At 54.6% G+C, this 26,068-nt stretch overlaps 29 non-coding genes across 29 annotated transcripts; all 29 read right to left on the bottom strand.

The window, feature by feature from the left end:
- Nucleotides 1-166: 166 nt before the first annotated feature.
- On the bottom strand, nt 167-282 carry LOC138564670 (U5 spliceosomal RNA). The gene has a single exon (XR_011300607.1). It is a non-coding gene; the product is annotated as a U5 spliceosomal RNA (small nuclear RNA).
- An 806-nt stretch (nt 283-1,088) lies between these two features.
- On the bottom strand, nt 1,089-1,204 carry LOC138564668 (U5 spliceosomal RNA). Its single transcript, XR_011300606.1, has one exon. It is a non-coding gene; the product is annotated as a U5 spliceosomal RNA (small nuclear RNA).
- Nucleotides 1,205-2,010: 806 nt separating this feature from the next.
- Nucleotides 2,011-2,126, bottom strand: LOC138564667 (U5 spliceosomal RNA). Its single transcript, XR_011300605.1, has one exon. It is a non-coding gene; the product is annotated as a U5 spliceosomal RNA (small nuclear RNA).
- A 776-nt stretch (nt 2,127-2,902) lies between these two features.
- LOC138564666 (U5 spliceosomal RNA) lies at nt 2,903-3,018 on the bottom strand. The gene has a single exon (XR_011300604.1). It is a non-coding gene; the product is annotated as a U5 spliceosomal RNA (small nuclear RNA).
- Nucleotides 3,019-3,824: 806 nt separating this feature from the next.
- LOC138564665 (U5 spliceosomal RNA) lies at nt 3,825-3,940 on the bottom strand. Its single transcript, XR_011300603.1, has one exon. It is a non-coding gene; the product is annotated as a U5 spliceosomal RNA (small nuclear RNA).
- A 799-nt stretch (nt 3,941-4,739) lies between these two features.
- On the bottom strand, nt 4,740-4,855 carry LOC138565152 (U5 spliceosomal RNA). The gene has a single exon (XR_011301063.1). It is a non-coding gene; the product is annotated as a U5 spliceosomal RNA (small nuclear RNA).
- Nucleotides 4,856-5,654: 799 nt separating this feature from the next.
- On the bottom strand, nt 5,655-5,770 carry LOC138564664 (U5 spliceosomal RNA). The gene has a single exon (XR_011300601.1). It is a non-coding gene; the product is annotated as a U5 spliceosomal RNA (small nuclear RNA).
- Nucleotides 5,771-6,576: 806 nt separating this feature from the next.
- LOC138564663 (U5 spliceosomal RNA) lies at nt 6,577-6,692 on the bottom strand. The gene has a single exon (XR_011300600.1). It is a non-coding gene; the product is annotated as a U5 spliceosomal RNA (small nuclear RNA).
- Nucleotides 6,693-7,491: 799 nt separating this feature from the next.
- LOC138565151 (U5 spliceosomal RNA) lies at nt 7,492-7,607 on the bottom strand. The gene has a single exon (XR_011301062.1). It is a non-coding gene; the product is annotated as a U5 spliceosomal RNA (small nuclear RNA).
- Nucleotides 7,608-8,383: 776 nt separating this feature from the next.
- Nucleotides 8,384-8,499, bottom strand: LOC138564662 (U5 spliceosomal RNA). Its single transcript, XR_011300599.1, has one exon. It is a non-coding gene; the product is annotated as a U5 spliceosomal RNA (small nuclear RNA).
- A 776-nt stretch (nt 8,500-9,275) lies between these two features.
- On the bottom strand, nt 9,276-9,391 carry LOC138564661 (U5 spliceosomal RNA). The gene has a single exon (XR_011300598.1). It is a non-coding gene; the product is annotated as a U5 spliceosomal RNA (small nuclear RNA).
- Nucleotides 9,392-10,179: 788 nt separating this feature from the next.
- LOC138564660 (U5 spliceosomal RNA) lies at nt 10,180-10,295 on the bottom strand. The gene has a single exon (XR_011300597.1). It is a non-coding gene; the product is annotated as a U5 spliceosomal RNA (small nuclear RNA).
- Nucleotides 10,296-11,101: 806 nt separating this feature from the next.
- LOC138564658 (U5 spliceosomal RNA) lies at nt 11,102-11,217 on the bottom strand. The gene has a single exon (XR_011300596.1). It is a non-coding gene; the product is annotated as a U5 spliceosomal RNA (small nuclear RNA).
- A 799-nt stretch (nt 11,218-12,016) lies between these two features.
- On the bottom strand, nt 12,017-12,132 carry LOC138565150 (U5 spliceosomal RNA). Its single transcript, XR_011301061.1, has one exon. It is a non-coding gene; the product is annotated as a U5 spliceosomal RNA (small nuclear RNA).
- A 776-nt stretch (nt 12,133-12,908) lies between these two features.
- On the bottom strand, nt 12,909-13,024 carry LOC138564656 (U5 spliceosomal RNA). The gene has a single exon (XR_011300595.1). It is a non-coding gene; the product is annotated as a U5 spliceosomal RNA (small nuclear RNA).
- A 799-nt stretch (nt 13,025-13,823) lies between these two features.
- Nucleotides 13,824-13,939, bottom strand: LOC138564655 (U5 spliceosomal RNA). The gene has a single exon (XR_011300594.1). It is a non-coding gene; the product is annotated as a U5 spliceosomal RNA (small nuclear RNA).
- An 806-nt stretch (nt 13,940-14,745) lies between these two features.
- LOC138564654 (U5 spliceosomal RNA) lies at nt 14,746-14,861 on the bottom strand. The gene has a single exon (XR_011300593.1). It is a non-coding gene; the product is annotated as a U5 spliceosomal RNA (small nuclear RNA).
- A 799-nt stretch (nt 14,862-15,660) lies between these two features.
- LOC138565149 (U5 spliceosomal RNA) lies at nt 15,661-15,776 on the bottom strand. Its single transcript, XR_011301060.1, has one exon. It is a non-coding gene; the product is annotated as a U5 spliceosomal RNA (small nuclear RNA).
- Nucleotides 15,777-16,552: 776 nt separating this feature from the next.
- On the bottom strand, nt 16,553-16,668 carry LOC138564653 (U5 spliceosomal RNA). The gene has a single exon (XR_011300592.1). It is a non-coding gene; the product is annotated as a U5 spliceosomal RNA (small nuclear RNA).
- A 799-nt stretch (nt 16,669-17,467) lies between these two features.
- On the bottom strand, nt 17,468-17,583 carry LOC138564652 (U5 spliceosomal RNA). Its single transcript, XR_011300591.1, has one exon. It is a non-coding gene; the product is annotated as a U5 spliceosomal RNA (small nuclear RNA).
- An 806-nt stretch (nt 17,584-18,389) lies between these two features.
- LOC138564651 (U5 spliceosomal RNA) lies at nt 18,390-18,505 on the bottom strand. The gene has a single exon (XR_011300590.1). It is a non-coding gene; the product is annotated as a U5 spliceosomal RNA (small nuclear RNA).
- A 799-nt stretch (nt 18,506-19,304) lies between these two features.
- LOC138565148 (U5 spliceosomal RNA) lies at nt 19,305-19,420 on the bottom strand. Its single transcript, XR_011301059.1, has one exon. It is a non-coding gene; the product is annotated as a U5 spliceosomal RNA (small nuclear RNA).
- A 776-nt stretch (nt 19,421-20,196) lies between these two features.
- Nucleotides 20,197-20,312, bottom strand: LOC138564650 (U5 spliceosomal RNA). Its single transcript, XR_011300589.1, has one exon. It is a non-coding gene; the product is annotated as a U5 spliceosomal RNA (small nuclear RNA).
- A 776-nt stretch (nt 20,313-21,088) lies between these two features.
- On the bottom strand, nt 21,089-21,204 carry LOC138564649 (U5 spliceosomal RNA). Its single transcript, XR_011300588.1, has one exon. It is a non-coding gene; the product is annotated as a U5 spliceosomal RNA (small nuclear RNA).
- Nucleotides 21,205-22,003: 799 nt separating this feature from the next.
- LOC138564648 (U5 spliceosomal RNA) lies at nt 22,004-22,119 on the bottom strand. Its single transcript, XR_011300587.1, has one exon. It is a non-coding gene; the product is annotated as a U5 spliceosomal RNA (small nuclear RNA).
- Nucleotides 22,120-22,925: 806 nt separating this feature from the next.
- Nucleotides 22,926-23,041, bottom strand: LOC138564647 (U5 spliceosomal RNA). The gene has a single exon (XR_011300586.1). It is a non-coding gene; the product is annotated as a U5 spliceosomal RNA (small nuclear RNA).
- Nucleotides 23,042-23,840: 799 nt separating this feature from the next.
- Nucleotides 23,841-23,956, bottom strand: LOC138565147 (U5 spliceosomal RNA). The gene has a single exon (XR_011301058.1). It is a non-coding gene; the product is annotated as a U5 spliceosomal RNA (small nuclear RNA).
- A 776-nt stretch (nt 23,957-24,732) lies between these two features.
- On the bottom strand, nt 24,733-24,848 carry LOC138564645 (U5 spliceosomal RNA). The gene has a single exon (XR_011300585.1). It is a non-coding gene; the product is annotated as a U5 spliceosomal RNA (small nuclear RNA).
- A 799-nt stretch (nt 24,849-25,647) lies between these two features.
- On the bottom strand, nt 25,648-25,763 carry LOC138564644 (U5 spliceosomal RNA). The gene has a single exon (XR_011300584.1). It is a non-coding gene; the product is annotated as a U5 spliceosomal RNA (small nuclear RNA).
- Nucleotides 25,764-26,068: the final 305 nt, after the last annotated feature.

The following is a 26,068-nucleotide window of genomic DNA, read 5'->3' as shown; positions in this document are numbered from 1 at the left end:
GCATTAGCTAAAGGCTCCCCCCTCTGGCTACCACTGCAAGGCATCAGCCTGGCTGTGCTGCGAGGACCCCTGCAAAGGCTGACTGACAGCTGGGGGGTGCAAGCCAACAGCTGAAAAGCAGGCTTTGCGCTTTCATTTGCTCTGTTTCTTTTTAACCAGCATAGGTAACCCTGCACTTGGCAGGGCTTCAAAAAATTGAGTGAAACTCTTTAATGTTCCTCTCCACGGAAATCTTTAGTAAAAGGCGAAAGATTTATTCGGTTTGAAGAGAAACCAGAGTATGCGCTCTAGTGGCCCCGACTGCGGCCGCAAAAAATGCAACACCTCACTAGCTCAGGGTGACTTAGTGAAGCAGTGCACACGATGACGCTTTTTGAGATGAAGCGAATGGAGAATGCTATCGGGCTCCGAACCCGTGGCAGAATGACTTTATTTGCAAGCAATCCCATCCAAAGTCATGAAACCTGGCAGGGGATTGTGGGTATGCAAATTTCTCCAGACCGCAGGCCATGTGACATTGGCCAAAAGGCAGGCAGAGTCTGCCTTTGCCTGAGGACTCCCCTCGTTTACATAAGGTCTAGGGCTTCTGGGAGGCAGGCGTGAGATTTTCTTTTGGGCCCCAGAGATGGGGCTCCTCCCCCAGGATGTTGAAAAAGCAGCCCGCTCTCTCCTTTCTCAGGACACAGGGGTCATTTTCCGCCCTCACCCTGTCTTGCACGGGTGCTGGGCCTCCTGGGCTGCCAGGTTCTTTTGCCCGCCAGGGCAAAGCCCGCCGGGCAAAGGACGGCGTTTGTCAGGCGTTTGTCAGGCGATCGGGGCCCGGGCCCAAACCCCTGCCCACTGGGGCCATATCCTCCTGGATGCTAGCTTGGAGCCAGCCTCTGCTGGCTCACCAGCAGGTGGCGACAGCAGCAAGCATTAGCTAAAGGCTCCCCCCTCTGGCTACCACTGCAAGGCATCAGCCTGGCTGTGCTGCGAGGACCCCTGCAAAGGCTGACTGACAGCTGGGGGGTGCAAGCCAACAGCTGAAAAGCAGGCTTTGCGCTTTCATTTGCTCTGTTTCTTTTTTTTTTTTAACCAGCATAGGTAACCCTGCACTTGGCAGGGCTTCAAAAAATTGAGTGAAACTCTTTAATGTTCCTCTCCACGGAAATCTTTAGTAAAAGGCGAAAGATTTATTCGGTTTGAAGAGAAACCAGAGTATGCGCTCTAGTGGCCCCGACTGCGGCCGCAAAAAATGCAACACCTCACTAGCTCAGGGTGACTTAGTGAAGCAGTGCACACGATGACGCTTTTTGAGATGAAGCGAATGGAGAATGCTATCGGGCTCCGAACCCGTGGCAGAATGACTTTATTTGCAAGCAATCCCATCCAAAGTCATGAAACCTGGCAGGGGATTGTGGGTATGCAAATTTCTCCAGACCGCAGGCCATGTGACATTGGCCAAAAGGCAGGCAGAGTCTGCCTTTGCCTGAGGACTCCCCTCGTTTACATAAGGTCTAGGGCTTCTGGGAGGCAGGCGTGAGATTTTCTTTTGGGCCCCAGAGATGGGGCTCCTCCCCCAGGATGTTGAAAAAGCAGCCCGCTCTCTCCTTTCTCAGGACACAGGGGTCATTTTCCGCCCTCACCCTGTCTTGCACGGGTGCTGGGCCTCCTGGGCTGCCAGGTTCTTTTGCCCGCCAGGGCAAAGCCCGCCGGGCAAAGGACGGCGTTTGTCAGGCGTTTGTCAGCCGATCGGGGCCCGGGCCCAAACCCCTGCCCACTGGGGCCATATCCTCCTGGATGCTAGCTTGGAGCCAGCCTCTGCTGGCTCACCAGCAGGTGGCGACAGCAGCAAGCATTAGCTAAAGGCTCCCCCCTCTGGCTACCACTGCAAGGCATCAGCCTGGCTGTGCTGCGAGGACCCCTGCAAAGGCTGACTGACAGCTGGGGGGTGCAAGCCAACAGCTGAAAAGCAGGCTTTGCGCTTTCATTTGCTCTGTTTCTTTTTTTTTTTTAACCAGCATAGGTAACCCTGCACTTGGCAGGGCTTCAAAAAATTGAGTGAAACTCTTTAATGTTCCTCTCCACGGAAATCTTTAGTAAAAGGCGAAAGATTTATTCGGTTTGAAGAGAAACCAGAGTATGCGCTCTAGTGGCCCCGACTGCGGCCGCAAAAAATGCAACACCTCACTAGCTCAGGGTGACTTAGTGAAGCAGTGCACACGATGACGCTTTTTGAGATGAAGCGAATGGAGAATGCTATCGGGCTCCGAACCCGTGGCAGAATGACTTTATTTGCAAGCAATCCCATCCAAAGTCATGAAACCTGGCAGGGGATTGTGGGTATGCAAATTTCTCCAGACCGCAGGCCATGTGACATTGGCCAAAAGGCAGGCAGAGTCTGCTTTTGCTTGAGGACTCCCCTCGTTTACATAAGGTCTAGGGCTTCTGGGAGGCAGGCGTGAGATTTTCTTTTGGGCCCCAGAGATGGGGCTCCTCCCCCAGGATGTTGAAGAAGCAGCCCGCTCTCTCCTTTCTCAGGACACAGGGGTCATTTTCCGCCCTCACCCTGTCTTGCACGGGTGCTGGGCCTCCTGGGCTGCCAGCGGGCAAAGGACGGCGTTTGTCAGGCGTTCGTCAGCCGATCGGGGCCCGGGCCCAAACCCCTGCCCACTGGGGCCATATCCTCCTGGATGCTAGCTTGGAGCCAGCCTCTGCTGGCTCACCAGCAGGTGGCGACAGCAGCAAGCATTAGCTAAAGGCTCCCCCCACTGGCTACCACTGCAAGGCATCAGCCTGGCTGTGCTGCGAGGACCCCTGCAAAGGCTGACTGACAGCTGGGGGGTGCAAGCCAACAGCTGAAAAGCAGGCTTTGCGCTTTCATTTGCTCTGTTTCTTTTTTTTTTTAACCAGCATAGGTAACCCTGCACTTGGCAGGGCTTCAAAAAATTGAGTGAAACTCTTTAATGTTCCTCTCCACGGAAATCTTTAGTAAAAGGCGAAAGATTTATTCGGTTTGAAGAGAAACCAGAGTATGCGCTCTAGTGGCCCCGACTGCGGCCGCAAAAAATGCAACACCTCACTAGCTCAGGGTGACTTAGTGAAGCAGTGCACACGATGACGCTTTTTGAGATGAAGCGAATGGAGAATGCTATCGGGCTCCGAACCCGTGGCAGAATGACTTTATTTGCAAGCAATCCCATCCAAAGTCATGAAACCTGGCAGGGGATTGTGGGTATGCAAATTTCTCCAGACCGCAGGCCATGTGACATTGGCCAAAAGGCAGGCAGAGTCTGCCTTTGCCTGAGGACTCCCCTCGTTTACATAAGGTCTAGGGCTTCTGGGAGGCAGGCGTGAGATTTTCTTTTGGGCCCCAGAGATGGGGCTCCTCCCCCAGGATGTTGAAAAAGCAGCCCGCTCTCTCCTTTCTCAGGACACAGGGGTCATTTTCCGCCCTCACCCTGTCTTGCACGGGTGCTGGGCCTCCTGGGCTGCCAGGTTCTTTTGCCTGCCAGGGCAAAGCCCGCCGGGCAAAGGACGGCGTTTGTCAGGCGTTTGTCAGGCGATCGGGGCCCGGGCCCAAACCCCTGCCCACTGGGGCCATATCCTCCTGGATGCTAGCTTGGAGCCAGCCTCTGCTGGCTCACCAGCAGGTGGCGACAGCAGCAAGCATTAGCTAAAGGCTCCCCCCTCTGGCTACCACTGCAAGGCATCAGCCTGGCTGTGCTGCGAGGACCCCTGCAAAGGCTGACTGACAGCTGGGGGGTGCAAGCCAACAGCTGAAAAGCAGGCTTTGCGCTTTCATTTGCTCTGTTTCTTTTTTTTTTTTAACCAGCATAGGTAACCCTGCACTTGGCAGGGCTTCAAAAAATTGAGTGAAACTCTTTAATGTTCCTCTCCACGGAAATCTTTAGTAAAAGGCGAAAGATTTATTCGGTTTGAAGAGAAACCAGAGTATGCGCTCTAGTGGCCCCGACTGCGGCCGCAAAAAATGCAACACCTCACTAGCTCAGGGTGACTTAGTGAAGCAGTGCACACGATGACGCTTTTTGAGATGAAGCGAATGGAGAATGCTATCGGGCTCCGAACCCGTGGCAGAATGACTTTATTTGCAAGCAATCCCATCCAAAGTCATGAAACCTGGCAGGGGATTGTGGGTATGCAAATTTCTCCAGACCGCAGGCCATGTGACATTGGCCAAAAGGCAGGCAGAGTCTGCCTTTGCCTGAGGACTCCCCTCGTTTACATAAGGTCTAGGGCTTCTGGGAGGCAGGCGTGAGATTTTCTTTTGGGCCCCAGAGATGGGGCTCCTCCCCCAGGATGTTGAAAAAGCAGCCCACTCTCTCCTTTCTCAGGACACAGGGGTCATTTTCCGCCCTCACCCTGTCTTGCACGGGTGCTGGGCCTCCTGGGCTGCCAGGTTCTTTTGCCCGCCAGGGCAAAGCCCGCCGGGCAAAGGACGGCGTTTGTCAGGCGTTCGTCAGCCGATCGGGGCCCGGGCCCAAACCCCTGCCCACTGGGGCCATATCCTCCTGGATGCTAGCTTGGAGCCAGCCTCTGCTGGCTCACCAGCAGGTGGCGACAGCAGCAAGCATTAGCTAAAGGCTCCCCCCTCTGGCTACCACTGCAAGGCATCAGCCTGGCTGTGCTGCGAGGACCCCTGCAAAGGCTGACTGACAGCTGGGGGGTGCAAGCCAACAGCTGAAAAGCAGGCTTTGCGCTTTCATTTGCTCTGTTTCTTTTTAACCAGCATAGGTAACCCTGCACTTGGCAGGGCTTCAAAACATTGAGTGAAACTCTTTAATGTTCCTCTCCACGGAAATCTTTAGTAAAAGGCGAAAGATTTATTCGGTTTGAAGAGAAACCAGAGTATGCGCTCTAGTGGCCCCGACTGCGGCCGCAAAAAATGCAACACCTCACTAGCTCAGGGTGACTTAGTGAAGCAGTGCACACGATGACGCTTTTTGAGATGAAGCGAATGGAGAATGCCATCGGGCTCCGAACCCGTGGCAGAATGACTTTATTTGCAAGCAATCCCATCCAAAGTCATGAAACCTGGCAGGGGATTGTGGGTATGCAAATTTCTCCAGACCGCAGGCCATGTAACATTGGCCAAAAGGCAGGCAGAGTCTGCTTTTGCTTGAGGACTCCCCTCGTTTACATAAGGTCTAGGGCTTCTGGGAGGCAGGCGTGAGATTTTCTTTTGGGCCCCAGAGATGGGGCTCCTCCCCCAGGATGTTGAAGAAGCAGCCCGCTCTCTCCTTTCTCAGGACACAGGGGTCATTTTCCGCCCTCACCCTGTCTTGCACGGGTGCTGGGCCTCCTGGGCTGCCAGGTTCTTTTGCCCGCCAGGGCAAAGCCCGCCGGGCAAAGGACGGCGTTTGTCAGGCGTTTGTCAGGCGATCGGGGCCCGGGCCCAAACCCCTGCCCACTGGGGCCATATCCTCCTGGATGCTAGCTTGGAGCCAGCCTCTGCTGGCTCACCAGCAGGTGGCGACAGCAGCAAGCATTAGCTAAAGGCTCCCCCCTCTGGCTACCACTGCAAGGCATCAGCCTGGCTGTGCTGCGAGGACCCCTGCAAAGGCTGACTGACAGCTGGGGGGTGCAAGCCAACAGCTGAAAAGCAGGCTTTGCGCTTTCATTTGCTCTGTTTCTTTTTAACCAGCATAGGTAACCCTGCACTTGGCAGGGCTTCAAAAAATTGAGTGAAACTCTTTAATGTTCCTCTCCACGGAAATCTTTAGTAAAAGGCGAAAGATTTATTCGGTTTGAAGAGAAACCAGAGTATGCGCTCTAGTGGCCCCGACTGCGGCCGCAAAAAATGCAACACCTCACTAGCTCAGGGTGACTTAGTGAAGCAGTGCACACGATGACGCTTTTTGAGATGAAGCGAATGGAGAATGCTATCGGGCTCCGAACCCGTGGCAGAATGACTTTATTTGCAAGCAATCCCATCCAAAGTCATGAAACCTGGCAGGGGATTGTGGGTATGCAAATTTCTCCAGACCGCAGGCCATGTGACATTGGCCAAAAGGCAGGCAGAGTCTGCCTTTGCCTGAGGACTCCCCTCGTTTACATAAGGTCTAGGGCTTCTGGGAGGCAGGCGTGAGATTTTCTTTTGGGCCCCAGAGATGGGGCTCCTCCCCCAGGATGTTGAAAAAGCAGCCCGCTCTCTCCTTTCTCAGGACACAGGGGTCATTTTCCGCCCTCACCCTGTCTTGCACGGGTGCTGGGCCTCCTGGGCTGCCAGGTTCTTTTGCCCGCCAGGGCAAAGCCCGCCGGGCAAAGGACGGCGTTTGTCAGGCATTTGTCAGGCGATCGGGGCCCGGGCCCAAACCCCTGCCCACTGGGGCCATATCCTCCTGGATGCTAGCTTGGAGCCAGCCTCTGCTGGCTCACCAGCAGGTGGCGACAGCAGCAAGCATTAGCTAAAGGCTCCCCCCTCTGGCTACCACTGCAAGGCATCAGCCTGGCTGTGCTGCGAGGACCCCTGCAAAGGCTGACTGACAGCTGGGGGGTGCAAGCCAACAGCTGAAAAGCAGGCTTTGCGCTTTCATTTGCTCTGTTTCTTTTTTTTTTTTAACCAGCATAGGTAACCCTGCACTTGGCAGGGCTTCAAAAAATTGAGTGAAACTCTTTAATGTTCCTCTCCACGGAAATCTTTAGTAAAAGGCGAAAGATTTATTCGGTTTGAAGAGAAACCAGAGTATGCGCTCTAGTGGCCCCGACTGCGGCCGCAAAAAATGCAACACCTCACTAGCTCAGGGTGACTTAGTGAAGCAGTGCACACGATGACGCTTTTTGAGATGAAGCGAATGGAGAATGCTATCGGGCTCCGAACCCGTGGCAGAATGACTTTATTTGCAAGCAATCCCATCCAAAGTCATGAAACCTGGCAGGGGATTGTGGGTATGCAAATTTCTCCAGACCGCAGGCCATGTGACATTGGCCAAAAGGCAGGCAGAGTCTGCCTTTGCCTGAGGACTCCCCTCGTTTACATAAGGTCTAGGGCTTCTGGGAGGCAGGCGTGAGATTTTCTTTTGGGCCCCAGAGATGGGGCTCCTCCCCCAGGATGTTGAAAAAGCAGCCCACTCTCTCCTTTCTCAGGACACAGGGGTCATTTTCCGCCCTCACCCTGTCTTGCACGGGTGCTGGGCCTCCTGGGCTGCCAGGTTCTTTTGCCCGCCAGGGCAAAGCCCGCCGGGCAAAGGACGGCGTTTGTCAGGCGTTCGTCAGCCGATCGGGGCCCGGGCCCAAACCCCTGCCCACTGGGGCCATATCCTCCTGGATGCTAGCTTGGAGCCAGCCTCTGCTGGCTCACCAGCAGGTGGCGACAGCAGCAAGCATTAGCTAAAGGCTCCCCCCTCTGGCTACCACTGCAAGGCATCAGCCTGGCTGTGCTGCGAGGACCCCTGCAAAGGCTGACTGACAGCTGGGGGGTGCAAGCCAACAGCTGAAAAGCAGGCTTTGCGCTTTCATTTGCTCTGTTTCTTTTTAACCAGCATAGGTAACCCTGCACTTGGCAGGGCTTCAAAACATTGAGTGAAACTCTTTAATGTTCCTCTCCACGGAAATCTTTAGTAAAAGGCGAAAGATTTATTCGGTTTGAAGAGAAACCAGAGTATGCGCTCTAGTGGCCCCGACTGCGGCCGCAAAAAATGCAACACCTCACTAGCTCAGGGTGACTTAGTGAAGCAGTGCACACGATGACGCTTTTTGAGATGAAGCGAATGGAGAATGCCATCGGGCTCCGAACCCGTGGCAGAATGACTTTATTTGCAAGCAATCCCATCCAAAGTCATGAAACCTGGCAGGGGATTGTGGGTATGCAAATTTCTCCAGACCGCAGGCCATGTAACATTGGCCAAAAGGCAGGCAGAGTCTGCTTTTGCTTGAGGACTCCCCTCGTTTACATAAGGTCTAGGGCTTCTGGGAGGCAGGCGTGAGATTTTCTTTTGGGCCCCAGAGATGGGGCTCCTCCCCCAGGATGTTGAAGAAGCAGCCCGCTCTCTCCTTTCTCAGGACACAGGGGTCATTTTCCGCCCTCACCCTGTCTTGCACGGGTGCTGGGCCTCCTGGGCTGCCAGCGGGCAAAGGACGGCGTTTGTCAGGCGTTCGTCAGCCGATCGGGGCCCGGGCCCAAACCCCTGCCCACTGGGGCCATATCCTCCTGGATGCTAGCTTGGAGCCAGCCTCTGCTGGCTCACCAGCAGGTGGCGACAGCAGCAAGCATTAGCTAAAGGCTCCCCCCTCTGGCTACCACTGCAAGGCATCAGCCTGGCTGTGCTGCAAGGACCCCTGCAAAGGCTGACTGACAGCTGGGGGGTGCAAGCCAACAGCTGAAAAGCAGGCTTTGCGCTTTCATTTGCTCTGTTTCTTTTTTTTTTTAACCAGCATAGGTAACCCTGCACTTGGCAGGGCTTCAAAAAATTGAGTGAAACTCTTTAATGTTCCTCTCCACGGAAATCTTTAGTAAAAGGCGAAAGATTTATTCGGTTTGAAGAGAAACCAGAGTATGCGCTCTAGTGGCCCCGACTGCGGCCGCAAAAAATGCAACACCTCACTAGCTCAGGGTGACTTAGTGAAGCAGTGCACACGATGACGCTTTTTGAGATGAAGCGAATGGAGAATGCTATCGGGCTCCGAACCCGTGGCAGAATGACTTTATTTGCAAGCAATCCCATCCAAAGTCATGAAACCTGGCAGGGGATTGTGGGTATGCAAATTTCTCCAGACCGCAGGCCATGTGACATTGGCCAAAAGGCAGGCAGAGTCTGCCTTTGCCTGAGGACTCCCCTCGTTTACATAAGGTCTAGGGCTTCTGGGAGGCAGGCGTGAGATTTTCTTTTGGGCCCCAGAGATGGGGCTCCTCCCCCAGGATGTTGAAAAAGCAGCCCGCTCTCTCCTTTCTCAGGACACAGGGGTCATTTTCCGCCCTCACCCTGTCTTGCACGGGTGCTGGGCCTCCTGGGCTGCCAGCGGGCAAAGGACGGCGTTTGTCAGGCGTTCGTCAGCCGATCGGGGCCCGGGCCCAAACCCCTGCCCACTGGGGCCATATCCTCCTGGATGCTAGCTTGGAGCCAGCCTCTGCTGGCTCACCAGCAGGTGGCGACAGCAGCAAGCATTAGCTAAAGGCTCCCCCCTCTGGCTACCACTGCAAAGCATCAGCCTGGCTGTGCTGCGAGGACCCCTGCAAAGGCTGACTGACAGCTGGGGGGTGCAAGCCAACAGCTGAAAAGCAGGCTTTGCGCTTTCATTTGCTCTGTTTCTTTTTTTTTTTAACCAGCATAGGTAACCCTGCACTTGGCAGGGCTTCAAAAAATTGAGTGAAACTCTTTAATGTTCCTCTCCACGGAAATCTTTAGTAAAAGGCGAAAGATTTATTCGGTTTGAAGAGAAACCAGAGTATGCGCTCTAGTGGCCCCGACTGCGGCCGCAAAAAATGCAACACCTCACTAGCTCAGGGTGACTTAGTGAAGCAGTGCACACGATGACGCTTTTTGAGATGAAGCGAATGGAGAATGCTATCGGGCTCCGAACCCGTGGCAGAATGACTTTATTTGCAAGCAATCCCATCCAAAGTCATGAAACCTGGCAGGGGATTGTGGGTATGCAAATTTCTCCAGACCGCAGGCCATGTGACATTGGCCAAAAGGCAGGCAGAGTCTGCCTTTGCCTGAGGACTCCCCTCGTTTACATAAGGTCTAGGGCTTCTGGGAGGCAGGCGTGAGATTTTCTTTTGGGCCCCAGAGATGGGGCTCCTCCCCCAGGATGTTGAAAAAGCAGCCCGCTCTCTCCTTTCTCAGGACACAGGGGTCATTTTCCGCCCTCACCCTGTCTTGCACGGGTGCTGGGCCTCCTGGGCTGCCAGGTTCTTTTGCCCGCCAGGGCAAAGCCCGCCGGGCAAAGGACGGCGTTTGTCAGGCGATCGGGGCCCGGGCCCAAACCCCTGCCCACTGGGGCCATATCCTCCTGGATGCTAGCTTGGAGCCAGCCTCTGCTGGCTCACCAGCAGGTGGCGACAGCAGCAAGCATTAGCTAAAGGCTCCCCCCTCTGGCTACCACTGCAAGGCATCAGCCTGGCTGTGCTGCGAGGACCCCTGCAAAGGCTGACTGACAGCTGGGGGGTGCAAGCCAACAGCTGAAAAGCAGGCTTTGCGCTTTCATTTGCTCTGTTTCTTTTTAACCAGCATAGGTAACCCTGCACTTGGCAGGGCTTCAAAAAATTGAGTGAAACTCTTTAATGTTCCTCTCCACGGAAATCTTTAGTAAAAGGCGAAAGATTTATTCGGTTTGAAGAGAAACCAGAGTATGCGCTCTAGTGGCCCCGACTGCGGCCGCAAAAAATGCAACACCTCACTAGCTCAGGGTGACTTAGTGAAGCAGTGCACACGATGACGCTTTTTGAGATGAAGCGAATGGAGAATGCTATCGGGCTCCGAACCCGTGGCAGAATGACTTTATTTGCAAGCAATCCCATCCAAAGTCATGAAACCTGGCAGGGGATTGTGGGTATGCAAATTTCTCCAGACCGCAGGCCATGTGACATTGGCCAAAAGGCAGGCAGAGTCTGCCTTTGCCTGAGGACTCCCCTCGTTTACATAAGGTCTAGGGCTTCTGGGAGGCAGGCGTGAGATTTTCTTTTGGGCCCCAGAGATGGGGCTCCTCCCCCAGGATGTTGAAAAAGCAGCCCGCTCTCTCCTTTCTCAGGACACAGGGGTCATTTTCCGCCCTCACCCTGTCTTGCACGGGTGCTGGGCCTCCTGGGCTGCCAGGTTCTTTTGCCCGCCAGGGCAAAGCCCGCCGGGCAAAGGACGGCGTTTGTCAGGCGTTTGTCAGGCGATCGGGGCCCGGGCCCAAACCCCTGCCCACTGGGGCCATATCCTCCTGGATGCTAGCTTGGAGCCAGCCTCTGCTGGCTCACCAGCAGGTGGCGACAGCAGCAAGCATTAGCTAAAGGCTCCCCCCTCTGGCTACCACTGCAAGGCATCAGCCTGGCTGTGCTGCGAGGACCCCTGCAAAGGCTGACTGACAGCTGGGGGGTGCAAGCCAACAGCTGAAAAGCAGGCTTTGCGCTTTCATTTGCTCTGTTTCTTTTTTTTTTTTAACCAGCATAGGTAACCCTGCACTTGGCAGGGCTTCAAAAAATTGAGTGAAACTCTTTAATGTTCCTCTCCACGGAAATCTTTAGTAAAAGGCGAAAGATTTATTCGGTTTGAAGAGAAACCAGAGTATGCGCTCTAGTGGCCCCGACTGCGGCCGCAAAAAATGCAACACCTCACTAGCTCAGGGTGACTTAGTGAAGCAGTGCACACGATGACGCTTTTTGAGATGAAGCGAATGGAGAATGCTATCGGGCTCCGAACCCGTGGCAGAATGACTTTATTTGCAAGCAATCCCATCCAAAGTCATGAAACCTGGCAGGGGATTGTGGGTATGCAAATTTCTCCAGACCGCAGGCCATGTGACATTGGCCAAAAGGCAGGCAGAGTCTGCCTTTGCCTGAGGACTCCCCTCGTTTACATAAGGTCTAGGGCTTCTGGGAGGCAGGCGTGAGATTTTCTTTTGGGCCCCAGAGATGGGGCTCCTCCCCCAGGATGTTGAAAAAGCAGCCCACTCTCTCCTTTCTCAGGACACAGGGGTCATTTTCCGCCCTCACCCTGTCTTGCACGGGTGCTGGGCCTCCTGGGCTGCCAGGTTCTTTTGCCCGCCAGGGCAAAGCCCGCCGGGCAAAGGACGGCGTTTGTCAGGCGTTTGTCAGGCGATCGGGGCCCGGGCCCAAACCCCTGCCCACTGGGGCCATATCCTCCTGGATGCTAGCTTGGAGCCAGCCTCTGCTGGCTCACCAGCAGGTGGCGACAGCAGCAAGCATTAGCTAAAGGCTCCCCCCTCTGGCTACCACTGCAAGGCATCAGCCTGGCTGTGCTGCGAGGACCCCTGCAAAGGCTGACTGACAGCTGGGGGGTGCAAGCCAACAGCTGAAAAGCAGGCTTTGCGCTTTCATTTGCTCTGTTTCTTTTTAACCAGCATAGGTAACCCTGCACTTGGCAGGGCTTCAAAACATTGAGTGAAACTCTTTAATGTTCCTCTCCACGGAAATCTTTAGTAAAAGGCGAAAGATTTATTCGGTTTGAAGAGAAACCAGAGTATGCGCTCTAGTGGCCCCGACTGCGGCCGCAAAAAATGCAACACCTCACTAGCTCAGGGTGACTTAGTGAAGCAGTGCACACGATGACGCTTTTTGAGATGAAGCGAATGGAGAATGCCATCGGGCTCCGAACCCGTGGCAGAATGACTTTATTTGCAAGCAATCCCATCCAAAGTCATGAAACCTGGCAGGGGATTGTGGGTATGCAAATTTCTCCAGACCGCAGGCCATGTAACATTGGCCAAAAGGCAGGCAGAGTCTGCTTTTGCTTGAGGACTCCCCTCGTTTACATAAGGTCTAGGGCTTCTGGGAGGCAGGCGTGAGATTTTCTTTTGGGCCCCAGAGATGGGGCTCCTCCCCCAGGATGTTGAAGAAGCAGCCCGCTCTCTCCTTTCTCAGGACACAGGGGTCATTTTCCGCCCTCACCCTGTCTTGCACGGGTGCTGGGCCTCCTGGGCTGCCAGCGGGCAAAGGACGGCGTTTGTCAGGCGTTCGTCAGCCGATCGGGGCCCGGGCCCAAACCCCTGCCCACTGGGGCCATATCCTCCTGGATGCTAGCTTGGAGCCAGCCTCTGCTGGCTCACCAGCAGGTGGCGACAGCAGCAAGCATTAGCTAAAGGCTCCCCCCTCTGGCTACCACTGCAAGGCATCAGCCTGGCTGTGCTGCAAGGACCCCTGCAAAGGCTGACTGACAGCTGGGGGGTGCAAGCCAACAGCTGAAAAGCAGGCTTTGCGCTTTCATTTGCTCTGTTTCTTTTTTTTTTTAACCAGCATAGGTAACCCTGCACTTGGCAGGGCTTCAAAAAATTGAGTGAAACTCTTTAATGTTCCTCTCCACGGAAATCTTTAGTAAAAGGCGAAAGATTTATTCGGTTTGAAGAGAAACCAGAGTATGCGCTCTAGTGGCCCCGACTGCGGCCGCAAAAAATGCAACACCTCACTAGCTCAGGGTGACTTAGTGAAGCAGTGCACACGATGACGCTTTTTGAGATGAAGCGAATGGAGAATGCTATCGGGCTCCGAACCCGTGGCAGAATGACTTTATTTGCAAGCAATCCCATCCAAAGTCATGAAACCTGGCAGGGGATTGTGGGTATGCAAATTTCTCCAGACCGCAGGCCATGTGACATTGGCCAAAAGGCAGGCAGAGTCTGCCTTTGCCTGAGGACTCCCCTCGTTTACATAAGGTCTAGGGCTTCTGGGAGGCAGGCGTGAGATTTTCTTTTGGGCCCCAGAGATGGGGCTCCTCCCCCAGGATGTTGAAAAAGCAGCCCGCTCTCTCCTTTCTCAGGACACAGGGGTCATTTTCCGCCCTCACCCTGTCTTGCACGGGTGCTGGGCCTCCTGGGCTGCCAGGTTCTTTTGCCCGCCAGGGCAAAGCCCGCCGGGCAAAGGACGGCGTTTGTCAGGCGTTTGTCAGGCGATCGGGGCCCGGGCCCAAACCCCTGCCCACTGGGGCCATATCCTCCTGGATGCTAGCTTGGAGCCAGCCTCTGCTGGCTCACCAGCAGGTGGCGACAGCAGCAAGCATTAGCTAAAGGCTCCCCCCTCTGGCTACCACTGCAAGGCATCAGCCTGGCTGTGCTGCGAGGACCCCTGCAAAGGCTGACTGACAGCTGGGGGGTGCAAGCCAACAGCTGAAAAGCAGGCTTTGCGCTTTCATTTGCTCTGTTTCTTTTTAACCAGCATAGGTAACCCTGCACTTGGCAGGGCTTCAAAAAATTGAGTGAAACTCTTTAATGTTCCTCTCCACGGAAATCTTTAGTAAAAGGCGAAAGATTTATTCGGTTTGAAGAGAAACCAGAGTATGCGCTCTAGTGGCCCCGACTGCGGCCGCAAAAAATGCAACACCTCACTAGCTCAGGGTGACTTAGTGAAGCAGTGCACACGATGACGCTTTTTGAGATGAAGCGAATGGAGAATGCTATCGGGCTCCGAACCCGTGGCAGAATGACTTTATTTGCAAGCAATCCCATCCAAAGTCATGAAACCTGGCAGGGGATTGTGGGTATGCAAATTTCTCCAGACCGCAGGCCATGTGACATTGGCCAAAAGGCAGGCAGAGTCTGCCTTTGCCTGAGGACTCCCCTCGTTTACATAAGGTCTAGGGCTTCTGGGAGGCAGGCGTGAGATTTTCTTTTGGGCCCCAGAGATGGGGCTCCTCCCCCAGGATGTTGAAAAAGCAGCCCGCTCTCTCCTTTCTCAGGACACAGGGGTCATTTTCCGCCCTCACCCTGTCTTGCACGGGTGCTGGGCCTCCTGGGCTGCCAGGTTCTTTTGCCCGCCAGGGCAAAGCCCGCCGGGCAAAGGACGGCGTTTGTCAGGCGTTTGTCAGGCGATCGGGGCCCGGGCCCAAACCCCTGCCCACTGGGGCCATATCCTCCTGGATGCTAGCTTGGAGCCAGCCTCTGCTGGCTCACCAGCAGGTGGCGACAGCAGCAAGCATTAGCTAAAGGCTCCCCCCTCTGGCTACCACTGCAAGGCATCAGCCTGGCTGTGCTGCGAGGACCCCTGCAAAGGCTGACTGACAGCTGGGGGGTGCAAGCCAACAGCTGAAAAGCAGGCTTTGCGCTTTCATTTGCTCTGTTTCTTTTTTTTTTTTAACCAGCATAGGTAACCCTGCACTTGGCAGGGCTTCAAAAAATTGAGTGAAACTCTTTAATGTTCCTCTCCACGGAAATCTTTAGTAAAAGGCGAAAGATTTATTCGGTTTGAAGAGAAACCAGAGTATGCGCTCTAGTGGCCCCGACTGCGGCCGCAAAAAATGCAACACCTCACTAGCTCAGGGTGACTTAGTGAAGCAGTGCACACGATGACGCTTTTTGAGATGAAGCGAATGGAGAATGCTATCGGGCTCCGAACCCGTGGCAGAATGACTTTATTTGCAAGCAATCCCATCCAAAGTCATGAAACCTGGCAGGGGATTGTGGGTATGCAAATTTCTCCAGACCGCAGGCCATGTGACATTGGCCAAAAGGCAGGCAGAGTCTGCCTTTGCCTGAGGACTCCCCTCGTTTACATAAGGTCTAGGGCTTCTGGGAGGCAGGCGTGAGATTTTCTTTTGGGCCCCAGAGATGGGGCTCCTCCCCCAGGATGTTGAAAAAGCAGCCCACTCTCTCCTTTCTCAGGACACAGGGGTCATTTTCCGCCCTCACCCTGTCTTGCACGGGTGCTGGGCCTCCTGGGCTGCCAGGTTCTTTTGCCCGCCAGGGCAAAGCCCGCCGGGCAAAGGACGGCGTTTGTCAGGCGTTCGTCAGCCGATCGGGGCCCGGGCCCAAACCCCTGCCCACTGGGGCCATATCCTCCTGGATGCTAGCTTGGAGCCAGCCTCTGCTGGCTCACCAGCAGGTGGCGACAGCAGCAAGCATTAGCTAAAGGCTCCCCCCTCTGGCTACCACTGCAAGGCATCAGCCTGGCTGTGCTGCGAGGACCCCTGCAAAGGCTGACTGACAGCTGGGGGGTGCAAGCCAACAGCTGAAAAGCAGGCTTTGCGCTTTCATTTGCTCTGTTTCTTTTTAACCAGCATAGGTAACCCTGCACTTGGCAGGGCTTCAAAACATTGAGTGAAACTCTTTAATGTTCCTCTCCACGGAAATCTTTAGTAAAAGGCGAAAGATTTATTCGGTTTGAAGAGAAACCAGAGTATGCGCTCTAGTGGCCCCGACTGCGGCCGCAAAAAATGCAACACCTCACTAGCTCAGGGTGACTTAGTGAAGCAGTGCACACGATGACGCTTTTTGAGATGAAGCGAATGGAGAATGCCATCGGGCTCCGAACCCGTGGCAGAATGACTTTATTTGCAAGCAATCCCATCCAAAGTCATGAAACCTGGCAGGGGATTGTGGGTATGCAAATTTCTCCAGACCGCAGGCCATGTAACATTGGCCAAAAGGCAGGCAGAGTCTGCTTTTGCTTGAGGACTCCCCTCGTTTACATAAGGTCTAGGGCTTCTGGGAGGCAGGCGTGAGATTTTCTTTTGGGCCCCAGAGATGGGGCTCCTCCCCCAGGATGTTGAAGAAGCAGCCCGCTCTCTCCTTTCTCAGGACACAGGGGTCATTTTCCGCCCTCACCCTGTCTTGCACGGGTGCTGGGCCTCCTGGGCTGCCAGCGGGCAAAGGACGGCGTTTGTCAGGCGTTCGTCAGCCGATCGGGGCCCGGGCCCAAACCCCTGCCCACTGGGGCCATATCCTCCTGGATGCTAGCTTGGAGCCAGCCTCTGCTGGCTCACCAGCAGGTGGCGACAGCAGCAAGCATTAGCTAAAGGCTCCCCCCTCTGGCTACCACTGCAAGGCATCAGCCTGGCTGTGCTGCAAGGACCCCTGCAAAGGCTGACTGACAGCTGGGGGGTGCAAGCCAACAGCTGAAAAGCAGGCTTTGCGCTTTCATTTGCTCTGTTTCTTTTTTTTTTTAACCAGCATAGGTAACCCTGCACTTGGCAGGGCTTCAAAAAATTGAGTGAAACTCTTTAATGTTCCTCTCCACGGAAATCTTTAGTAAAAGGCGAAAGATTTATTCGGTTTGAAGAGAAACCAGAGTATGCGCTCTAGTGGCCCCGACTGCGGCCGCAAAAAATGCAACACCTCACTAGCTCAGGGTGACTTAGTGAAGCAGTGCACACGATGACGCTTTTTGAGATGAAGCGAATGGAGAATGCTATCGGGCTCCGAACCCGTGGCAGAATGACTTTATTTGCAAGCAATCCCATCCAAAGTCATGAAACCTGGCAGGGGATTGTGGGTATGCAAATTTCTCCAGACCGCAGGCCATGTGACATTGGCCAAAAGGCAGGCAGAGTCTGCCTTTGCCTGAGGACTCCCCTCGTTTACATAAGGTCTAGGGCTTCTGGGAGGCAGGCGTGAGATTTTCTTTTGGGCCCCAGAGATGGGGCTCCTCCCCCAGGATGTTGAAAAAGCAGCCCGCTCTCTCCTTTCTCAGGACACAGGGGTCATTTTCCGCCCTCACCCTGTCTTGCACGGGTGCTGGGCCTCCTGGGCTGCCAGGTTCTTTTGCCCGCCAGGGCAAAGCCCGCCGGGCAAAGGACGGCGTTTGTCAGGCGTTTGTCAGGCGATCGGGGCCCGGGCCCAAACCCCTGCCCACTGGGGCCATATCCTCCTGGATGCTAGCTTGGAGCCAGCCTCTGCTGGCTCACCAGCAGGTGGCGACAGCAGCAAGCATTAGCTAAAGGCTCCCCCCTCTGGCTACCACTGCAAGGCATCAGCCTGGCTGTGCTGCGAGGACCCCTGCAAAGGCTGACTGACAGCTGGGGGGTGCAAGCCAACAGCTGAAAAGCAGGCTTTGCGCTTTCATTTGCTCTGTTTCTTTTTAACCAGCATAGGTAACCCTGCACTTGGCAGGGCTTCAAAAAATTGAGTGAAACTCTTTAATGTTCCTCTCCACGGAAATCTTTAGTAAAAGGCGAAAGATTTATTCGGTTTGAAGAGAAACCAGAGTATGCGCTCTAGTGGCCCCGACTGCGGCCGCAAAAAATGCAACACCTCACTAGCTCAGGGTGACTTAGTGAAGCAGTGCACACGATGACGCTTTTTGAGATGAAGCGAATGGAGAATGCTATCGGGCTCCGAACCCGTGGCAGAATGACTTTATTTGCAAGCAATCCCATCCAAAGTCATGAAACCTGGCAGGGGATTGTGGGTATGCAAATTTCTCCAGACCGCAGGCCATGTGACATTGGCCAAAAGGCAGGCAGAGTCTGCCTTTGCCTGAGGACTCCCCTCGTTTACATAAGGTCTAGGGCTTCTGGGAGGCAGGCGTGAGATTTTCTTTTGGGCCCCAGAGATGGGGCTCCTCCCCCAGGATGTTGAAAAAGCAGCCCGCTCTCTCCTTTCTCAGGACACAGGGGTCATTTTCCGCCCTCACCCTGTCTTGCACGGGTGCTGGGCCTCCTGGGCTGCCAGGTTCTTTTGCCCGCCAGGGCAAAGCCCGCCGGGCAAAGGACGGCGTTTGTCAGGCGTTTGTCAGGCGATCGGGGCCCGGGCCCAAACCCCTGCCCACTGGGGCCATATCCTCCTGGATGCTAGCTTGGAGCCAGCCTCTGCTGGCTCACCAGCAGGTGGCGACAGCAGCAAGCATTAGCTAAAGGCTCCCCCCTCTGGCTACCACTGCAAGGCATCAGCCTGGCTGTGCTGCGAGGACCCCTGCAAAGGCTGACTGACAGCTGGGGGGTGCAAGCCAACAGCTGAAAAGCAGGCTTTGCGCTTTCATTTGCTCTGTTTCTTTTTTTTTTTTAACCAGCATAGGTAACCCTGCACTTGGCAGGGCTTCAAAAAATTGAGTGAAACTCTTTAATGTTCCTCTCCACGGAAATCTTTAGTAAAAGGCGAAAGATTTATTCGGTTTGAAGAGAAACCAGAGTATGCGCTCTAGTGGCCCCGACTGCGGCCGCAAAAAATGCAACACCTCACTAGCTCAGGGTGACTTAGTGAAGCAGTGCACACGATGACGCTTTTTGAGATGAAGCGAATGGAGAATGCTATCGGGCTCCGAACCCGTGGCAGAATGACTTTATTTGCAAGCAATCCCATCCAAAGTCATGAAACCTGGCAGGGGATTGTGGGTATGCAAATTTCTCCAGACCGCAGGCCATGTGACATTGGCCAAAAGGCAGGCAGAGTCTGCCTTTGCCTGAGGACTCCCCTCGTTTACATAAGGTCTAGGGCTTCTGGGAGGCAGGCGTGAGATTTTCTTTTGGGCCCCAGAGATGGGGCTCCTCCCCCAGGATGTTGAAAAAGCAGCCCACTCTCTCCTTTCTCAGGACACAGGGGTCATTTTCCGCCCTCACCCTGTCTTGCACGGGTGCTGGGCCTCCTGGGCTGCCAGGTTCTTTTGCCCGCCAGGGCAAAGCCCGCCGGGCAAAGGACGGCGTTTGTCAGGCGTTCGTCAGCCGATCGGGGCCCGGGCCCAAACCCCTGCCCACTGGGGCCATATCCTCCTGGATGCTAGCTTGGAGCCAGCCTCTGCTGGCTCACCAGCAGGTGGCGACAGCAGCAAGCATTAGCTAAAGGCTCCCCCCTCTGGCTACCACTGCAAGGCATCAGCCTGGCTGTGCTGCGAGGACCCCTGCAAAGGCTGACTGACAGCTGGGGGGTGCAAGCCAACAGCTGAAAAGCAGGCTTTGCGCTTTCATTTGCTCTGTTTCTTTTTAACCAGCATAGGTAACCCTGCACTTGGCAGGGCTTCAAAACATTGAGTGAAACTCTTTAATGTTCCTCTCCACGGAAATCTTTAGTAAAAGGCGAAAGATTTATTCGGTTTGAAGAGAAACCAGAGTATGCGCTCTAGTGGCCCCGACTGCGGCCGCAAAAAATGCAACACCTCACTAGCTCAGGGTGACTTAGTGAAGCAGTGCACACGATGACGCTTTTTGAGATGAAGCGAATGGAGAATGCCATCGGGCTCCGAACCCGTGGCAGAATGACTTTATTTGCAAGCAATCCCATCCAAAGTCATGAAACCTGGCAGGGGATTGTGGGTATGCAAATTTCTCCAGACCGCAGGCCATGTAACATTGGCCAAAAGGCAGGCAGAGTCTGCTTTTGCTTGAGGACTCCCCTCGTTTACATAAGGTCTAGGGCTTCTGGGAGGCAGGCGTGAGATTTTCTTTTGGGCCCCAGAGATGGGGCTCCTCCCCCAGGATGTTGAAGAAGCAGCCCGCTCTCTCCTTTCTCAGGACACAGGGGTCATTTTCCGCCCTCACCCTGTCTTGCACGGGTGCTGGGCCTCCTGGGCTGCCAGCGGGCAAAGGACGGCGTTTGTCAGGCGTTCGTCAGCCGATCGGGGCCCGGGCCCAAACCCCTGCCCACTGGGGCCATATCCTCCTGGATGCTAGCTTGGAGCCAGCCTCTGCTGGCTCACCAGCAGGTGGCGACAGCAGCAAGCATTAGCTAAAGGCTCCCCCCTCTGGCTACCACTGCAAGGCATCAGCCTGGCTGTGCTGCAAGGACCCCTGCAAAGGCTGACTGACAGCTGGGGGGTGCAAGCCAACAGCTGAAAAGCAGGCTTTGCGCTTTCATTTGCTCTGTTTCTTTTTTTTTTTAACCAGCATAGGTAACCCTGCACTTGGCAGGGCTTCAAAAAATTGAGTGAAACTCTTTAATGTTCCTCTCCACGGAAATCTTTAGTAAAAGGCGAAAGATTTATTCGGTTTGAAGAGAAACCAGAGTATGCGCTCTAGTGGCCCCGACTGCGGCCGCAAAAAATGCAACACCTCACTAGCTCAGGGTGACTTAGTGAAGCAGTGCACACGATGACGCTTTTTGAGATGAAGCGAATGGAGAATGCTATCGGGCTCCGAACCCGTGGCAGAATGACTTTATTTGCAAGCAATCCCATCCAAAGTCATGAAACCTGGCAGGGGATTGTGGGTATGCAAATTTCTCCAGACCGCAGGCCATGTGACATTGGCCAAAAGGCAGGCAGAGTCTGCCTTTGCCTGAGGACTCCCCTCGTTTACATAAGGTCTAGGGCTTCTGGGAGGCAGGCGTGAGATTTTCTTTTGGGCCCCAGAGATGGGGCTCCTCCCCCAGGATGTTGAAAAAGCAGCCCGCTCTCTCCTTTCTCAGGACACAGGGGTCATTTTCCGCCCTCACCCTGTCTTGCACGGGTGCTGGGCCTCCTGGGCTGCCAGCGGGCAAAGGACGGCGTTTGTCAGGCGTTCGTCAGCCGATCGGGGCCCGGGCCCAAACCCCTGCCCACTGGGGCCATATCCTCCTGGATGCTAGCTTGGAGCCAGCCTCTGCTGGCTCACCAGCAGGTGGCGACAGCAGCAAGCATTAGCTAAAGGCTCCCCCCTCTGGCTACCACTGCAAAGCATCAGCCTGGCTGTGCTGCGAGGACCCCTGCAAAGGCTGACTGACAGCTGGGGGGTGCAAGCCAACAGCTGAAAAGCAGGCTTTGCGCTTTCATTTGCTCTGTTTCTTTTTTTTTTTAACCAGCATAGGTAACCCTGCACTTGGCAGGGCTTCAAAAAATTGAGTGAAACTCTTTAATGTTCCTCTCCACGGAAATCTTTAGTAAAAGGCGAAAGATTTATTCGGTTTGAAGAGAAACCAGAGTATGCGCTCTAGTGGCCCCGACTGCGGCCGCAAAAAATGCAACACCTCACTAGCTCAGGGTGACTTAGTGAAGCAGTGCACACGATGACGCTTTTTGAGATGAAGCGAATGGAGAATGCTATCGGGCTCCGAACCCGTGGCAGAATGACTTTATTTGCAAGCAATCCCATCCAAAGTCATGAAACCTGGCAGGGGATTGTGGGTATGCAAATTTCTCCAGACCGCAGGCCATGTGACATTGGCCAAAAGGCAGGCAGAGTCTGCCTTTGCCTGAGGACTCCCCTCGTTTACATAAGGTCTAGGGCTTCTGGGAGGCAGGCGTGAGATTTTCTTTTGGGCCCCAGAGATGGGGCTCCTCCCCCAGGATGTTGAAAAAGCAGCCCGCTCTCTCCTTTCTCAGGACACAGGGGTCATTTTCCGCCCTCACCCTGTCTTGCACGGGTGCTGGGCCTCCTGGGCTGCCAGGTTCTTTTGCCCGCCAGGGCAAAGCCCGCCGGGCAAAGGACGGCGTTTGTCAGGCGTTTGTCAGGCGATCGGGGCCCGGGCCCAAACCCCTGCCCACTGGGGCCATATCCTCCTGGATGCTAGCTTGGAGCCAGCCTCTGCTGGCTCACCAGCAGGTGGCGACAGCAGCAAGCATTAGCTAAAGGCTCCCCCCTCTGGCTACCACTGCAAGGCATCAGCCTGGCTGTGCTGCGAGGACCCCTGCAAAGGCTGACTGACAGCTGGGGGGTGCAAGCCAACAGCTGAAAAGCAGGCTTTGCGCTTTCATTTGCTCTGTTTCTTTTTAACCAGCATAGGTAACCCTGCACTTGGCAGGGCTTCAAAAAATTGAGTGAAACTCTTTAATGTTCCTCTCCACGGAAATCTTTAGTAAAAGGCGAAAGATTTATTCGGTTTGAAGAGAAACCAGAGTATGCGCTCTAGTGGCCCCGACTGCGGCCGCAAAAAATGCAACACCTCACTAGCTCAGGGTGACTTAGTGAAGCAGTGCACACGATGACGCTTTTTGAGATGAAGCGAATGGAGAATGCTATCGGGCTCCGAACCCGTGGCAGAATGACTTTATTTGCAAGCAATCCCATCCAAAGTCATGAAACCTGGCAGGGGATTGTGGGTATGCAAATTTCTCCAGACCGCAGGCCATGTGACATTGGCCAAAAGGCAGGCAGAGTCTGCCTTTGCCTGAGGACTCCCCTCGTTTACATAAGGTCTAGGGCTTCTGGGAGGCAGGCGTGAGATTTTCTTTTGGGCCCCAGAGATGGGGCTCCTCCCCCAGGATGTTGAAAAAGCAGCCCGCTCTCTCCTTTCTCAGGACACAGGGGTCATTTTCCGCCCTCACCCTGTCTTGCACGGGTGCTGGGCCTCCTGGGCTGCCAGGTTCTTTTGCCCGCCAGGGCAAAGCCCGCCGGGCAAAGGACGGCGTTTGTCAGGCGTTTGTCAGGCGATCGGGGCCCGGGCCCAAACCCCTGCCCACTGGGGCCATATCCTCCTGGATGCTAGCTTGGAGCCAGCCTCTGCTGGCTCACCAGCAGGTGGCGACAGCAGCAAGCATTAGCTAAAGGCTCCCCCCTCTGGCTACCACTGCAAGGCATCAGCCTGGCTGTGCTGCGAGGACCCCTGCAAAGGCTGACTGACAGCTGGGGGGTGCAAGCCAACAGCTGAAAAGCAGGCTTTGCGCTTTCATTTGCTCTGTTTCTTTTTTTTTTTTAACCAGCATAGGTAACCCTGCACTTGGCAGGGCTTCAAAAAATTGAGTGAAACTCTTTAATGTTCCTCTCCACGGAAATCTTTAGTAAAAGGCGAAAGATTTATTCGGTTTGAAGAGAAACCAGAGTATGCGCTCTAGTGGCCCCGACTGCGGCCGCAAAAAATGCAACACCTCACTAGCTCAGGGTGACTTAGTGAAGCAGTGCACACGATGACGCTTTTTGAGATGAAGCGAATGGAGAATGCTATCGGGCTCCGAACCCGTGGCAGAATGACTTTATTTGCAAGCAATCCCATCCAAAGTCATGAAACCTGGCAGGGGATTGTGGGTATGCAAATTTCTCCAGACCGCAGGCCATGTGACATTGGCCAAAAGGCAGGCAGAGTCTGCCTTTGCCTGAGGACTCCCCTCGTTTACATAAGGTCTAGGGCTTCTGGGAGGCAGGCGTGAGATTTTCTTTTGGGCCCCAGAGATGGGGCTCCTCCCCCAGGATGTTGAAAAAGCAGCCCACTCTCTCCTTTCTCAGGACACAGGGGTCATTTTCCGCCCTCACCCTGTCTTGCACGGGTGCTGGGCCTCCTGGGCTGCCAGGTTCTTTTGCCCGCCAGGGCAAAGCCCGCCGGGCAAAGGACGGCGTTTGTCAGGCGTTTGTCAGGCGATCGGGGCCCGGGCCCAAACCCCTGCCCACTGGGGCCATATCCTCCTGGATGCTAGCTTGGAGCCAGCCTCTGCTGGCTCACCAGCAGGTGGCGACAGCAGCAAGCATTAGCTAAAGGCTCCCCCCTCTGGCTACCACTGCAAGGCATCAGCCTGGCTGTGCTGCGAGGACCCCTGCAAAGGCTGACTGACAGCTGGGGGGTGCAAGCCAACAGCTGAAAAGCAGGCTTTGCGCTTTCATTTGCTCTGTTTCTTTTTAACCAGCATAGGTAACCCTGCACTTGGCAGGGCTTCAAAACATTGAGTGAAACTCTTTAATGTTCCTCTCCACGGAAATCTTTAGTAAAAGGCGAAAGATTTATTCGGTTTGAAGAGAAACCAGAGTATGCGCTCTAGTGGCCCCGACTGCGGCCGCAAAAAATGCAACACCTCACTAGCTCAGGGTGACTTAGTGAAGCAGTGCACACGATGACGCTTTTTGAGATGAAGCGAATGGAGAATGCCATCGGGCTCCGAACCCGTGGCAGAATGACTTTATTTGCAAGCAATCCCATCCAAAGTCATGAAACCTGGCAGGGGATTGTGGGTATGCAAATTTCTCCAGACCGCAGGCCATGTAACATTGGCCAAAAGGCAGGCAGAGTCTGCTTTTGCTTGAGGACTCCCCTCGTTTACATAAGGTCTAGGGCTTCTGGGAGGCAGGCGTGAGATTTTCTTTTGGGCCCCAGAGATGGGGCTCCTCCCCCAGGATGTTGAAGAAGCAGCCCGCTCTCTCCTTTCTCAGGACACAGGGGTCATTTTCCGCCCTCACCCTGTCTTGCACGGGTGCTGGGCCTCCTGGGCTGCCAGCGGGCAAAGGACGGCGTTTGTCAGGCGTTCGTCAGCCGATCGGGGCCCGGGCCCAAACCCCTGCCCACTGGGGCCATATCCTCCTGGATGCTAGCTTGGAGCCAGCCTCTGCTGGCTCACCAGCAGGTGGCGACAGCAGCAAGCATTAGCTAAAGGCTCCCCCCTCTGGCTACCACTGCAAGGCATCAGCCTGGCTGTGCTGCAAGGACCCCTGCAAAGGCTGACTGACAGCTGGGGGGTGCAAGCCAACAGCTGAAAAGCAGGCTTTGCGCTTTCATTTGCTCTGTTTCTTTTTTTTTTTAACCAGCATAGGTAACCCTGCACTTGGCAGGGCTTCAAAAAATTGAGTGAAACTCTTTAATGTTCCTCTCCACGGAAATCTTTAGTAAAAGGCGAAAGATTTATTCGGTTTGAAGAGAAACCAGAGTATGCGCTCTAGTGGCCCCGACTGCGGCCGCAAAAAATGCAACACCTCACTAGCTCAGGGTGACTTAGTGAAGCAGTGCACACGATGACGCTTTTTGAGATGAAGCGAATGGAGAATGCTATCGGGCTCCGAACCCGTGGCAGAATGACTTTATTTGCAAGCAATCCCATCCAAAGTCATGAAACCTGGCAGGGGATTGTGGGTATGCAAATTTCTCCAGACCGCAGGCCATGTGACATTGGCCAAAAGGCAGGCAGAGTCTGCCTTTGCCTGAGGACTCCCCTCGTTTACATAAGGTCTAGGGCTTCTGGGAGGCAGGCGTGAGATTTTCTTTTGGGCCCCAGAGATGGGGCTCCTCCCCCAGGATGTTGAAAAAGCAGCCCGCTCTCTCCTTTCTCAGGACACAGGGGTCATTTTCCGCCCTCACCCTGTCTTGCACGGGTGCTGGGCCTCCTGGGCTGCCAGGTTCTTTTGCCCGCCAGGGCAAAGCCCGCCGGGCAAAGGACGGCGTTTGTCAGGCGTTTGTCAGGCGATCGGGGCCCGGGCCCAAACCCCTGCCCACTGGGGCCATATCCTCCTGGATGCTAGCTTGGAGCCAGCCTCTGCTGGCTCACCAGCAGGTGGCGACAGCAGCAAGCATTAGCTAAAGGCTCCCCCCTCTGGCTACCACTGCAAGGCATCAGCCTGGCTGTGCTGCGAGGACCCCTGCAAAGGCTGACTGACAGCTGGGGGGTGCAAGCCAACAGCTGAAAAGCAGGCTTTGCGCTTTCATTTGCTCTGTTTCTTTTTAACCAGCATAGGTAACCCTGCACTTGGCAGGGCTTCAAAAAATTGAGTGAAACTCTTTAATGTTCCTCTCCACGGAAATCTTTAGTAAAAGGCGAAAGATTTATTCGGTTTGAAGAGAAACCAGAGTATGCGCTCTAGTGGCCCCGACTGCGGCCGCAAAAAATGCAACACCTCACTAGCTCAGGGTGACTTAGTGAAGCAGTGCACACGATGACGCTTTTTGAGATGAAGCGAATGGAGAATGCTATCGGGCTCCGAACCCGTGGCAGAATGACTTTATTTGCAAGCAATCCCATCCAAAGTCATGAAACCTGGCAGGGGATTGTGGGTATGCAAATTTCTCCAGACCGCAGGCCATGTGACATTGGCCAAAAGGCAGGCAGAGTCTGCCTTTGCCTGAGGACTCCCCTCGTTTACATAAGGTCTAGGGCTTC

Source organism: Ambystoma mexicanum, chromosome 1q, assembly GCF_040938575.1.
Source record: "Ambystoma mexicanum isolate Mex_15411 chromosome 1q, UKY_AmexF1_1, whole genome shotgun sequence".
Taxonomy (NCBI): domain Eukaryota; kingdom Metazoa; phylum Chordata; class Amphibia; order Caudata; family Ambystomatidae; genus Ambystoma; species Ambystoma mexicanum.
The sequence above is the reverse complement of the archived record's forward strand: the minus strand, read 5'-3'. Positions and strand labels throughout refer to the sequence as shown.